The sequence below is a fragment of the Colobus angolensis genome, unplaced genomic scaffold (assembly GCF_000951035.1).
Source record: "Colobus angolensis palliatus isolate OR3802 unplaced genomic scaffold, Cang.pa_1.0 Scaffold23, whole genome shotgun sequence".
Classification (NCBI taxonomy): Eukaryota; Metazoa; Chordata; class Mammalia; order Primates; family Cercopithecidae; genus Colobus; species Colobus angolensis.
Genome location: NW_012115488.1, coordinates 7,238,041 through 7,245,998, shown reverse-complemented (window position 1 = coordinate 7,245,998; position 7,958 = coordinate 7,238,041).

The window sequence follows — 7,958 nt, the reverse complement described above, 5'->3', positions numbered from 1 at the left end:
AGTAGAGACGGGGTTTCACCGTGTTAGCCAGGATGGTCTCGATCTGCTGACCTCGTGAACCGCCCGTCTCGGCCTCCCAAAGTGCTGGGATTACAGGCTTGAGCCACCGCGCCCGGCCAAGAGATTCTTAAAGCAACTCTTAAGTGTTGCTCTAAGTCAGGGGTCCCCAACTCCCAGGCCACAGACTGGTATACCCACCCATCTCCACCTTCCCTGCCCTGGCCATCATCCATGTAATAATTGTCTTCCATGAAACCAGTTCCTGGTGCCAAAAAGTTTGGGGACCACTGCTCTAAGTGACAACAATAAAGTTACATAAAATTTCTTCGGTGAGATTACACTATACATATTAAAATAAAACATTTCCTCATTCAGTCTTGTGTGAAGTATTTGAGTTTTATAGGAATATTTGTGTAAATATAAGTTATATACATCTTTGGAAAAGTATGGCTTCTGCACAACTAATTGAAATGCAGCTCAGCCTATGTCTGCAAATGAACTGAACTGGGAGATTAAAAATATTTTAATATTCTGTTTAAGAAAGCAAAAAATTTTAAGTGATCCAAAGAGAACTTTCTAGATCAGAGATATTTTTAAAATATTTAAGTGGAAATGAACTTTTAGCTACTACACAACTTTGGAAAATTAAGAGATTACTTAAAAAATATTTTGCCTCATAGATTGATTAATATATATTTATCTTTCAGTTACCTACAGTATTCAATTGCACAGATTATCATCACATTTTTAAGGCCTATAAGATAAATTTGTTTTAGCCAAGAATATTCCAAAAGATATTGAAAGAAGGGCATTGATTTCAGCTATTCTCAGATACTTCAAACTGATCTTTGTGGTACATCAAGGATTTATTTTGGAAAGGACATCATAGGCTTGCAGGTCTGGAAGTGCCCATAAGGGTTCATCTAGTTCATCATGTCAGTCCAAGGATTATTAAAATTGCCAGATGCAAAATCAGTTATAATAGGCTGGTTTTCCAACCTGTGAACTCTGGAGAACTCTTCTAAAGGCAGAATCTCCTTTACAAAGATATTAAGAATAAGGTTCTTCTTAATTTCACTTTTGCTGCGTCTCCAACAGTGGTGGTGTGTTTTAAAGGGTCTCCTCACAATACTTTAAACCCTTAAAAGAGTTTAGAACTTAAACTTCAAATAATCTTCTCTTTGTCAAGGTCTTTTGGTGTTCTTCAAATAATAGTCCTTTGTTTAAAGAAAATCAGACTTAAACTTGTGCATTAAGTGATTAAAGTAAAAGCTCATTATTATGTTTTCCCTGTTACTTCACCTCTGATCTTTCAACTATGACCTCTGCTTTTGATCCATTTCCAAAGTATTAAAATATAACCATTATAAAGAACTAGGGTCTGTAATAGCACAATCACCAACATGTCCTTTGGCTATTTCCTATCATTCAAGCCTTGTTCTTCAGTTTTGGGACTACCTAGTATTCTTTTGGTTCACTTCATATTAGTGGTTACACAACTTTCTCTCTCAAGGGACTCTTTCAGCATCTAATTACTCTGAATGTTAAAATCATTAAAACATTAAAAACATTCTGATTTTTACAACTATGCTTATAAAAGAAAATAAGCACAAAAATGAAAAAAACTGGGTAGAGGATAAGTGATTATTTCCAAAATATTCTTGAATATTGTTGTAATTTCAACAGTTACAAATAAGTATATATACATAAATCTACATTAAATACTACAATGGATTAAAAATAGCAAGCATGTTAAAATCTCAATGATTTTGAAAAGCATACCCATTAGTGACTCTTGATAACAAAGTTACTGTTCTGAAGACTGATCCAAAAAGGTAAAGAATTTTAAAAAATCTATTTCTCAAATTTGAGAAGTTCGAAAATGCCCTCTGTCAATTTCCACCAAATACCAAAAAAGCTCCTTTCCTTTATTCTCAGAATTCCACATGTGTTTTATAAATGCCACAATTGTAGTGTGCTGGGGTTCTAGGGTCTTATAAGATCAATTGTGGAACATTTAGGGACATTAATAAATATTCTTATTAGTAATGTATTTCAATAAAACATTAGTGGTGCTACTTTTAAATGAAAAATGAAAATTTTTTAAAAATGCTATGTATCCATGAATTACAAAAAGTAGGGCCAAATGTGGGAGAGTAAGGATTTCATTGGTGTTTTCCTCCAGTGCTCACTAGACTCTCAACGGGTCTTTTTTATTCCTTGAAGCCAGGTCCCATCTCAAAATATCTCAAAAATGCCTTAGCATCTTATGGAGGAATGCATTTTAGCTTAGATTTGCAACAAACTCTTGACATTAAATTACTAGAGCTTTGGAGTATGCACTTCCATGGCACCAGGGCATTGCTATACATTTTTGCTTGTTTGTTTGTTTGTTTTTGTAAATGGGTAATGTTGACACCTCCCACTCCAAATCAAATCTATATTACGATGAATCCTGATCCAGGACATGTGTCTATTCTAATCCACCTAGCTGCCTATACTTCCTCTTACTGTTCTCCTTGCTGATTTTGGCTCTTATCTCAGCAGGAATTCTATGGCAAACTTCTTCTAGAACACATTTCTTCTTTAAAAAGGAAAAGGCAAGCTTCTATTCTACTTTTGCCCATCCTTGACTGTAAACACATTCACTTATATTCAACAAGCATATTCATTTAAAATATTTATGTCTGTAAACTTTCAGGTGCAGCTAAAATACTCCTGTCTTCAAGGAGTCTTCATCCAACTCCTTACGTGGAGTTAACTGCTCCATTCTCTTGTACAGTCATGGAACTTGATTTATAACTGTATTGCAGCATTTACTGTGCTCTTTAGTCACTTACTCACTTTATGGTGTAGATCTCATTGGATGTGAGCTGTTCAAGAGCAGAGGTCATGTCTTGTTTATCTTTCTCTCTAACATAGTCCTGACCCTTGGTAAATGTTCAATAAACATTTGTTGAAAGAATAAAAGAATTAATGAATGGATAAATAAATAAATGACCTTGTATACTTTGGTTGCCTCTCTGCCAAATAATTTCTTACTTGTTGTTATGGCATTTTTGTGTGCTTGTTTTCATGGATACTATGCTTTTACATTTATTAAGTAGAAATTTGGTCTTTAGTCTAAATAAGTAGCCCTAACTCTTAACTTACCTTTAAATTCTATTTGAATAACCCATGCTTTAGTAAAGCACTATAGGAACTTAATTTTATGTTTGCCTACACTAGAAAATCCTTACTGAATTGCTACAGAAAGGCAAAAATTAGGGTTGGTCAAGGAAATAACCAAATCATTTGGTTTGTTTTATTAGAGCTTGCCATCCACACAAACATTTGATTTCTAGTTTACTTGTGGTAGCTTTCCCCCCTCTTAGTAAACATCTGGTAATCACAAGGAAAGCAGCAATCTTGTAAGTAATACAAATGTGGAAATGTTTTCCACCAATTTGATAGTTGGGGAGTCTGGAGCCAAATGGTGATACTTATTTTCTGACAACCTCAACTTTCTTCTGCCTCTCCCTCCCTACTGTCCTGGCTATTCTTTCCCTAGCCCTCCTTTCCCCTCCCACTTCAAAGGATCTCATTTTGATTTAGTGGATAGTGTGGGTTAGGAGGTCTAGTTCTGTGAGTCATAGTTTCCTCATCTTAAAGAGAGATAATAGGTCCAGATGCTTGTGAAAATCAAATACATAATGCATAAGAAAATTCTCTGTGAACTCCATGAAACTACATAAATCTGAAGGATTACTATTTGTAATTTATTAGAAACATCATCTGTAGAGCCAGAATTCAGTAATTTCTATTTGTATCTTTTTGTGTTCTTAGGATGGTAACTAATGCAATAATCAGGTCTTGTTTTAATAAGGATGTGTTTAGAGCATGCCTGTGGGGCATTTTAGCAATAACCACTTGAAGAGGGTGTCTCTTTCTCTGTTGTCTAACCCTGAAGAGCCAGGCTTACAGGCATGGAAGACAGTGGGATGACAATGACCATGGGGCAGGGAAGGATAGGCAGTGAGGGCACGTGGAGACACAGGTAGAAAGCCACAGAATATACCTACACCCTGAGATGGCCCTATGATCAAAGAACCAAGGCAGTAATTAGACAGTTTTCTTTTAAACAAAATTAATGCATACAGATTAAAATGGAAATTTATGTTGTAAAACAGCCATTAAAAAGTTTAAATTATTAGATTAGAAAAACATCTCAAATTAAAATAAGCTTTGTTCATAGAATTCCTAACCTTACAATTGAAAGGAGATGCCTTCAGTTGTAAGTAGGTAAGTTGAAAGTAGTTACCTTTCAAGACTATTCATGGAAAGTCAAGAGTGAAATCTAATATTCTAAGTGGGCTGCCTACTCGAGTGTATACTGTGCTGTCTTTACTTTTAGGTGAGAAACTATATGATTAAAGAAAGATGTTAAAAAGACTCGATGCACAAACGTGTGTACACACTGCACACATATGTACTCACATATATAATGCACTTGTTAAGAGATACAGGAATGACTGAAATTTTATGTTAATTAAGCTCAACTTTTATGTTCTTCCAGATGATCTTAATTATTTATCTACTATAAAATTAATAATACTTCTTTTGTCAATTTTAAAACAAATATTTTGTAAAAAACTAATTTGGGGAGATTGCAGAATATCATGGAAAACATATTCCTTAAACTTCAGTACACCAGACAGTTCAAGAAAAGTGAAAAATAGCAAAATGATAAAAGTGATAAATACAAATAGAAAAGCAGAGAACCCCGATCCTTAATCTTTGCTATTTTATTAAGAAACTGTTTCTTTATCTTTAGAAATGTCCTCCAGGCTAGTTCATGAATGTCGTAAGCATTAAGATTTTCCAATACATCTATTTAGCTTTACTCTCCTCAAAAAATGGGTGCTATATAAAGAATATTAGAAATATATGGTTTGAGTAAATTAAAAGGAAGTGGAAAAGTGGGACGAATCACCTAAATAAATGTCCTGCCTCCTAGGTGAGGTCAGGGAAATTTTGCTTATTCCAATGTCATTCTTTAATGTTATGGCATTGCAGTTCATTGTCTTGTTAAATCATTTTGCTTCTGGACTCTAACTCTCAAGTGAAGAATGGTCAGTAATTATTCACCAGTTTATTAGTCACTTGTTTATCCTTAGCATTTTGGTTGATGCATAGTAGATGCTCCATTAATGAATTTTAAATTAATGAATAAATAATCTTTTACATACTTATACCAATTTTGTGCACATTATGTCAGTTTTTCTTACCTCACCTTGTATGTGTGATTATCATTCTACTTTTGAAATGGTAAAATTATTTTGTATTTCTTCCAAGGTATCCTGGTCTGAGATGGTAGTTCCAATGAAGATCAGTTCAAATTAAGCCCAGGGTAGATTATTGTTTAGTCTCAGAGGAGGCAGACACATCTGCTGGTGGCCATTTCAGCCTCCTCCCTCCCTCCCTCCTTGAAATCCTGTCCCTTGCCTCCCATGACCTCTCTGATCTCACCTCTTACCAGTATCCCTCTTGCTCACTCCACTCCAGCTACGCTGGCCTCCTAGCTGTTCCTAAAACACTCCAGGTATGCTGTGGATTAGGGCTTATGTAAATTCCTTATATGGAAGCTGGGCAGATGGGCAGGAGACAGACCACAGAGGGCTCTCAATGCTATGCCACGGAGTTTGAACTGGTGGTGTGCAGCCCATTGAAGGATTGTAAGTAGGAGAATGACAGAATCAGATCAATTGTATTTGCATTTTAGAAATATCACCCTGACTGCAATGTAGATGCTAGGGAGACTGACGGAGAAAGTGAAAGGCTGTTGAAATGGTCCAGGTAAGAGATGATGACAGCCAGAGCTAAGGCAAAAGCAGTGGGGATTAAAAGGAAGTGACAATGACATATTAATTATCTGGAAGGCCCTAAAACTTTCAAAGTGGATGTTTGGACTTTTAATATTATTATTATTCTAATGAGCATGTGAACCTTGGTTCTATTTATCCAAATAGGTAAATCGGAGGAAGACATATTATTGCATTGAAGTGACTATGAAATTTCAGTAAGTAAAAACCCACTAAGTCATTGGCTGCATAGGCCTGGATCTATAGATTTTGGGAGTCATTAACCCATAAGGGTAGTTGAAGCCATGGATGTAGGGTGAGAAGTAGGCTGCTGAAGGAAGAACTCTACAGAATCACAACATGTTGGGAATAAAAAGAGAAGAGATGAACATGGTTAGCAAAAGAGAAGGCATAATCCAATATGAAGAAGGAGAACCAGAGGGAATGGGTCTGTGAAAGCTAAGAGAGGAGAGAATGTCAAGGGCTCATTTTTGTAGTATAGTTTGACTTTGGGTAGTGTGATGCCTCCAGCTTTGTTCTTTTTGCCTAGGATTGTTCTTGGCTAGGAAAGCACCTACTGGATTTGACTTGTGGGAGTTCACCAGGGCCTTACCCAAATGTAAGGAAATTCTCAAATCTTGCCTCAGTGACTTTGGGCTCTTTGAGGGAGTGGAAGAACCCAGAGTCACTTGCTCAGGATCACACAGCTGATTGTGGCAGAGGTGAGCTGAAATCCCCTCTGCATTTCTTGTTTTGTTCTTTGCCTTAGGACTAAATTGTTAGATATTTGAAAGGACTCAATAAACCAGGCCTAATAGATTTAGTAATAGGACATGTCCTTGTTGCCTTTCTTCCTCACTTCCACTCTGTTAAAGATCCTCACTCCCACTTGTTAAAGATCAGATGGTTGTAGGTATGTGTGTTCTTATTTCTGAGTTCTCTATTCCCTTCCACTGGTTTGTGTGTCTGTTCTTGTAGCAGTACCATGCTGTTTTGGTTATTGTAGGCTTGTAGTATAGTTTGAAGTTGGGTAGCATGATGCCTCCAGCTTTGTTCTTTTTTCTTAAGATTGTTTTTGGTTATTCAGGCTTTCTTTTGGTTCCATATGAATTTTAAAATAGTTGTTTCCAATTCTGTGAAGAATGTCAATGGTAATTTAATGGGAATAGTATTGAATCTATAAACTACTTTAGGTGGTATGGCTATTTTCCTGACACTGATTCTTCCTATCTATGAGCATGGAATGTAGTTTCATTTGTTTGTGTCTCCTATGACTTCTTTAAGCAGTGGTTTGTAGTTCTCCTTGAAGAGGTCCATAACTTTCCTTGTTAGTTGTATTCATAGGTATTTTATTCTTTTTGCAGCAATTGTGAATGGGAGTTCATTCATGATTTGGCTCTCTGCTTGCCTGTTGTTGGTGTATAGGAGTGCTAGATGTTTTTGCACATTGACTTTATATCCAGAGACTTTTCTGAAGTTGCATATCAACTTAAGAAGCTTTTGGGCTGAGACAATGAGGGTTTTTAGATATAGGATCATGTCATCTGCAAAAAAGATAATATGAGTTCCTCTCTCCCTATTTGAATCCCTTTATTTACGTCTTTTGCCTGATTGCCCTGGCCAGAACTTACAATACTACGTTGAACACGAGTGCTGAGAGAGGGCATCCTTGTCTTGTGCTAGTTTTCAAGGGGAATGCTTCCAGCTTTTGCCCATTCAGTATGATATTGGCTTGGGTTTGTCACACATGGCTTTTTTATTTTGAGGTACATTTTTTCAATACCTAATTTATTGAGCTTTTAACATGAAGGGATGTTGAATTTTATGAAAGGCCTTTCCTGTGTCTATTGAGATAATCATGTGGTTTTTGTCTTTAGTTCTGTTTATGTGATGAATTACATTTATTGATTTGCTTATGTTGAACCAACCTTGCATCCCAGGGATGAAGCCAACTTGATCATGGTGGATAAGCTTTTTGAGGTGCTGCTGGGTTTGGTTTGCCAGTATTTTATTGAGGATTTTTGCATTGATATTCCTCAAGGATATTGGCCTGAAGTTTTCTTTTGTTTTTGTATCTCTGCCAGGTTTTGGTATCGGGATGATGCTGGCCTCTTAGAA